We start from the raw sequence: 6,218 nt of genomic DNA on the forward strand, positions 1-6,218 counted from the left end.
TAGCTAAAACCTGATATATTGTTATTTTTCTTAATGAAAGTTGTACATTTTTATTATCAGTTCACTTTGTACTTGAACAATAAAACAACACTTAGATATTCTCCATCTGGATCAACTGATTGTCAATAAATGATCAACTACTGTAATATTTTTCTCTGATATTTCAGCCTTTAAGATTATTTGGTTATTGTTTTAAAACTGCAGGTCTAAGCCATGTAACTCCTTACCATTGCTTAGTGAAGACCTATCATTCGCAATCTCATTAATATCTTTATCTTCTTTTCTCCCTGCACTCACCTGGGCTTATGTGGTGGTACTTTTGTTATTTATATATTAAATAGTTTCTCGTGCTTTTAACACTAGGAAATACTAAATGTAAAACATCTGACCTTTAGCACTTAGACAACAAGAATATGCTACAGTATATTACAAAAGTATTGTTACAAGGGATTCAGTAAAGTGGAAATGCCAAGGTGAATGAGGAAACTTTTTTTTTTTAATATGTTTTAGATTTATTTATGCAGCTTTGCTTACTTTAAAACAGATTATTTTTCAGTTGTGTAAATACTTTTAGCCATTAATGCTTTTTTGTTATGGCAGTTTCATTTAGAACATCGGCTAACAGTTTCACTAAATGTGTCTGTACACCCACACTTTATTCTGCATGGAATTCTTTTTCCCTTTAGAAATCACCTTAGTTCCAGCCCTGCTCCTACCCATCCACTCTCGCGCTAATCCATAGTGAGCATACATTGTGCCAAAATTCTTCACAGATGTATAAAGAGAGAGATGGAGATAGAGGACTTTTCTCCTCATTCATGTCTCCAAATGACAGCAGAATACAACTACTCCAGCTTTTTAGCATTATTTGGGGAGTGGGACACACTAAAGCAAGTACCTCTGAGAGAGCTGGGAATTGTTTTCTCCTTGGTGTAACAAAGCAAATATTGTAAGGTTTTCAGCCCATACAATAAGACGTTTTGGGTGTGAAGGCTGTTCCAATAGAAGAAAAAGATTTACTTTTTATAACCAAGAACGTATGTTATTTTTCTACTCTCATTGCGCAATGGCTCACTAAGGTTTCTCAGAAAGATTACATTTTAGACTAATTTTTTTAAAACTAATATAATAGAATATGAATTATGAATATTTCCATTTTAATAGGAAAAAAATTAGTGACAGTGGTTATTTTAGAGACTTGGAAAACTTTAGGTATAGCTAACTGAAACTATTTTCCATGACAACACAGCAATATGAGCAGCATCACTTATAAGAATTAAAGACTTGTATTACAGGATTTCTAAGAGATTATTCTTACTGTATGGATGGTGTACATGAACGGATTAAACCTTATTGCAAAATTCCAAGCAATAAACTCTATTAAATCACATAATACAGAGGTCTAGTTAATTTGGTATTTTAGGGCATATTAAAACATTTTAGTGCTAGAATTTGCATTGTTGATCAGGCAGCATAGCTGTCATTTTTAGTATTTAAATATAGTGGGGGTTTTGGTATACTCTGAATTATATTATTATTATATCTTAGAGTTAGGTAACAGCAACAAAATTTAACTTGTAGATGAAAGGGTTTTATGGGAAAAGGACATAGATGTCTATTCATTTGGACACAACAAATATCCATTAAAAAAATAAAAAGGCCTTCATGACTTCTTAAGATGAAAAAGCATTCGTGTAGATCTTTTGCTATGTGTGAATCCAATATGGACATTAAAAGTATTAAGACAGAGGAATAATGATTTTTTTTTTTTTTTGCTAGAAGAAAAAATTGTATGTTCTAGATAACATGCTCTAAAGTTCAGTTTCTTCCCATGGTCCACAACCTAATTTTAGGAAGTTTGACATGCTTTAAAGGCTGTAAGGATGGAGCTAATCAATTGTGTGTGTTTTTTTATGCAGAAAACAGAGCAGTAAAATTTAAAGTAAATAAGTATAGCCATTTATTCCATTAGGATCTGATGGTTTCTCAGACTTTTCCAGGCTACTAGAAAAGCAGTCATAGAATTTGATAAATAAATAAATAATCAAACTGATAGAAAACTTGAGAACTGAAACAATCTTCTAAATTTCTTCAACAATTTTCTTTGAACTTCAAATACTTTTTTTAAATTAAAAATCCTCTAGAACTCAGAAGCAATCTTGAGAAGGACTGAAAAGTTCAGTTTTTATCAAAAACCTTTCAAAAAGTTATTAATTGGCTTGATTTTGCCTCAGAAAATGTTTCCCAAATTTTATAACAACAGTCATATTTGATAATTATTTTTGCAAACAAACAACCCAAAGAAGGCAATCTCATTTTTGACCAAAGAAGTTTCTTAGTATTGGCTTACTTACACTTGTTTTAACTTTGATGTCAAAAGATTCCAGAGACATGTGAATGTAACTAACGCATAAATTTAATCAAATAAAACAAACCATTGTCTGAGTTGTTTCATATAATTCGTGACACACTTTAATTTTCATGAACACTAACACTGATTGAAATCCTGACTGTACTTGCCTTCAGAGAGACAGAAAGATCCTAACTCATTCAATGCAGGAAAACAAATGCTGGCTTTTTTGTTTTGCTTTGTTTTTCCTAATAAGTAAAGGTTTCATATTAGCAGTGAATTTCTAATCAATGTAATATGATATAATCTCATTTCTTACTTAGAAGAAGAAAAATACACAATCACTAGCAACTTCTTCTGAGGGCAAGTATAATTAATAATGAAAATTATTTTCATATTTCTATTTCCTATTCCTTACAAATAATAAATACTTGTAACACAAGGACAGATATGTTTAATATATTCTGTTATCAGATTAGAAAAACAAGCAAAATGGATGGAACAAAATCCACTGGGATAAAGGACACAATGCACAATCTTACACTCCTATTAGAATAACAAAAATGTGTAAATGGTATTCATGCTGAGAAAACTGAGAATACTCCTTAAACGGAATCCAGATGGAAGATGTTTGAGAATATTTTGAAACATAGTCTTCACATTCCAGTACTAAACCAAGAAATCACTTAAGAAATAAACAGTTGCTCCCAATCAAAAGTCACTGGAGATTACTATTCGGAGGAAAGAAAGGTGTATCTCTAGAAATTGTCTAGCTTAAAAACACATTATATCCTAGTTCTGTTTTCTGAGCATGAAATTAGAGCTATGAAATTCCTTCAATACTAACATTTGCCATAAGAAATATGCAAAAGAAAAAGAGTAACATATTTTAAAACAACATGATGGATAGAATGGAATACATATATTTATGCAAATATTATTGGACTTCCTTATAATATAATTAATGAAAAATTTAAAGGTTTGGGAACTTTTTTGGAAGGCAAACATAGCAAACATTCATAACATTCTTAACACTCATCACATTTATTTAAGACCACAATTTTGCACCCTATATTAAAATTCAATTTCCTAGTGAAGTATTATCTTAGTATTGCAAGTTGACGGGATTAATTTTTTTAATCAGTTTCCATTAGTATGTGGAAGATGTACATATTTTCAAGGTACAACAGAAGTTAATCCACCTAAAACTGGAGACAATCCAAGGTAAACTAATCCAAGGTAAAACTGAAATTAATACAGAAGCTGAGTCCTATTCTGGTCATGAAAAATAGTTGTGAATTTTCAAAGACTTTGTAAGGGAAGCAGTCAGCTCACCTATTTTTGCTATCTAAACTGCTTCTTTTCATTATTAGACTCCCTTCTTAGTCAAAGGAGAGAGACACAAGCACCTTACAGCAACAATTTCACTCAGTCTAAAATAAATGTCTGAGAAGTTAGATTACTATCTAGGGAGAAATCTGTTTCTTGAGGTATTATCTAGATATGTCATCCATTACTTAGACTAGGTTCATAACTTCAGTGGCAGATACAGTTATGTAAGGCTATGAGAACCTTGTCTACTCAATAAGTTTAGAATATAAAAATCTCACATTTTAGTTACAATTTCTGTTCTGAACTGAGAGAGTTCAGACAGAGAAGGAAGACATTTATTTATGTCTTTAGGCTGTATTTATGAAACAAATGCATCTCCTATCAGCCTTTGTTAACTGTTCCAAGATTTTATTAATCAACCTACCCTCCCATCTCAGGTGTTTGTTTTGGCCTGAATTGCAAACTGACAAGAAATTTCAGTTGTATCCTAGGCCTCTGATGTGACTATTTCCCTGTCTTTACTGGAAAAACCCTTCTTATACAATCAAGAACAGTATGTGTGTATTCGTTTTTTCTTAACAGCATGACATTAGACTCTTCTACTTGTTTTGTGAAGATTTAGATCTTTCTTCTTAGTTACTAGCAAGCAAAAGGTCTGGAAATTCAGCAAATCTTAGATGGAATAGTGGTGCACATAGTTATGGATTTTAAGCTTTGTTTCCTAAATAAATGAGAAATACATAATCATAACTTTTTTTTTTTTGGGGGGGGGGGGCGGACGTGGAAATATCTGTTTCTCATTCCTTCTCTAACTCTGAAAAAATTTTAAAAGCAGCCTCCAATTTCATTCAAACAAACATCAGTGGGTCACAGAATCACAGAATCATCTAGGTTGGAAGAGACCTCCAAGATCACCTAGTCCAGCCTCTGACCTAACACTAACAAGTACCTCCACTAAACCATATCACTAAGCTCTAAATATAAACATCTTTTAAAGACCTCCAGGGATGGTGACTCAACCACTTCCCTGGGCGAATAAACCAGGGAAACCAGGGGAGAGCGCAAAAGCAGTCCCCCACTACCACAAATTATGCAGTCGAGTTTCCCGCATTTGGGGAAATCGCAGGGGTCAGCACACGCAGAGTGCAGGGGATGAGCCTCGCCCTGGGAAAACCACCTGCCTGATCATGGTGTCTCTCAGATATTCAGTTCGTACAAATTTTGTGAAACCAAGTGGAAAAATAGAGATTCTGTACAAATTTCTGTACAAATTTCTTCTTCCAAGGAAGGTTTTAACATGAATTTAACTTTGTGCATATATATAAAGAAAAAAAAAAAGACCTAATATTAGCATTCTTCAGAGATCATACACTAATTTAATCCCTCATCAAATATATACATCTCTTTGGTCTCATCTGTGAAATCTTATCTCCAGTTAGTAGGGAGAGGCTCTTCCTAAAGACTGAAGATGTTTTACTTCTTAGCAACGATGATGAATTTGAATGTCTCAACAGAAATACTGAGATTAGATGCTTATTCTCCAATTATTCTTTCATTTAATATTCAAAGCTGAAATGCTATTTGCAGTAGTTTCCAGCTTATATATGTTTGCAATGTTCAGGTTGTACTGACAAAGTTGAAAAGTAAACTTGATGCCTTAAAAAGTGCTGATGAACTTGTGAGATATAGCTCCAAACTACCAATTACCTTTACAAACACAGCATTCTGTCTTCCATTCACGTTAAAACTCCTATTTCCAGATATACACAGACAATTCAAATACTTCTATCATAAGCATAACTTTTCTATGTTTGAAATAAAAGCATATTTAATAAGATAACAAACTTTTCTATGTTTAAAATAAAAGCATATTTAATAAGATAACACTACCATGTTGTTTTGGGTAAATGAGATACAAAAGACTAAAGGAACCAAAACAAGAACACCATTAGAGACAAGCGGATATAGAATTTGGGATCTGTGGCTCATATTTTTTTCAAAGATAGATTTATGGAAAATGGAATAAACTGAATAGAAAATGTTTTTTTTTACCCCTTAAAATGTCATTTCATTCATATCTGAATTATAATTGCGTAGAATTGAAGACTCAAGCAAATGGTTAATGATTTAATTTAAAAACTCTTCACTATGAAATTAACAAATATAATTTAATTGCAATTTCTTGCATGATTAATAGGCTAGATTTTTGTTCTTAATTTCATCATGCAGTCTGTTAAATATGGCCTTTTTGTTAAATTATTTTAATTTCCTGAGAGATCAAGCTGCTATTGCATGCAGATTGTGTTATCTAACACCTCATATTATTATTTCTAATTTTCATATCTATTTGATTAATGGTTTACTTTGATCAGTCTTATGCACTAGGAAGACACAAGCTGATAGTCTTCACGCCCTCAGCTAGAACTGCTTGGACCAAGGGAGCACGATGATATGATTCAGAATACAGAAGTATGTTGATGTAAAATAAGTGTATTAAAAAATCTTTACTACTACCAAAAGCCATTCTGGTTTTAAT

General features: G+C 32.2%; 1 pseudogene; it reads right to left on the bottom strand.

Moving 5' to 3' along the window:
• Positions 1-4,732: 4,732 nt before the first annotated feature.
• LOC118252413 (uncharacterized) lies at positions 4,733-4,887 on the bottom strand (annotated as a pseudogene).
• Positions 4,888-6,218: the final 1,331 nt, after the last annotated feature.

The sequence above is a fragment of the Cygnus atratus genome, chromosome 4 (genome assembly GCF_013377495.2).
Source record: "Cygnus atratus isolate AKBS03 ecotype Queensland, Australia chromosome 4, CAtr_DNAZoo_HiC_assembly, whole genome shotgun sequence".
Classification (NCBI taxonomy): Eukaryota; Metazoa; Chordata; class Aves; order Anseriformes; family Anatidae; genus Cygnus; species Cygnus atratus.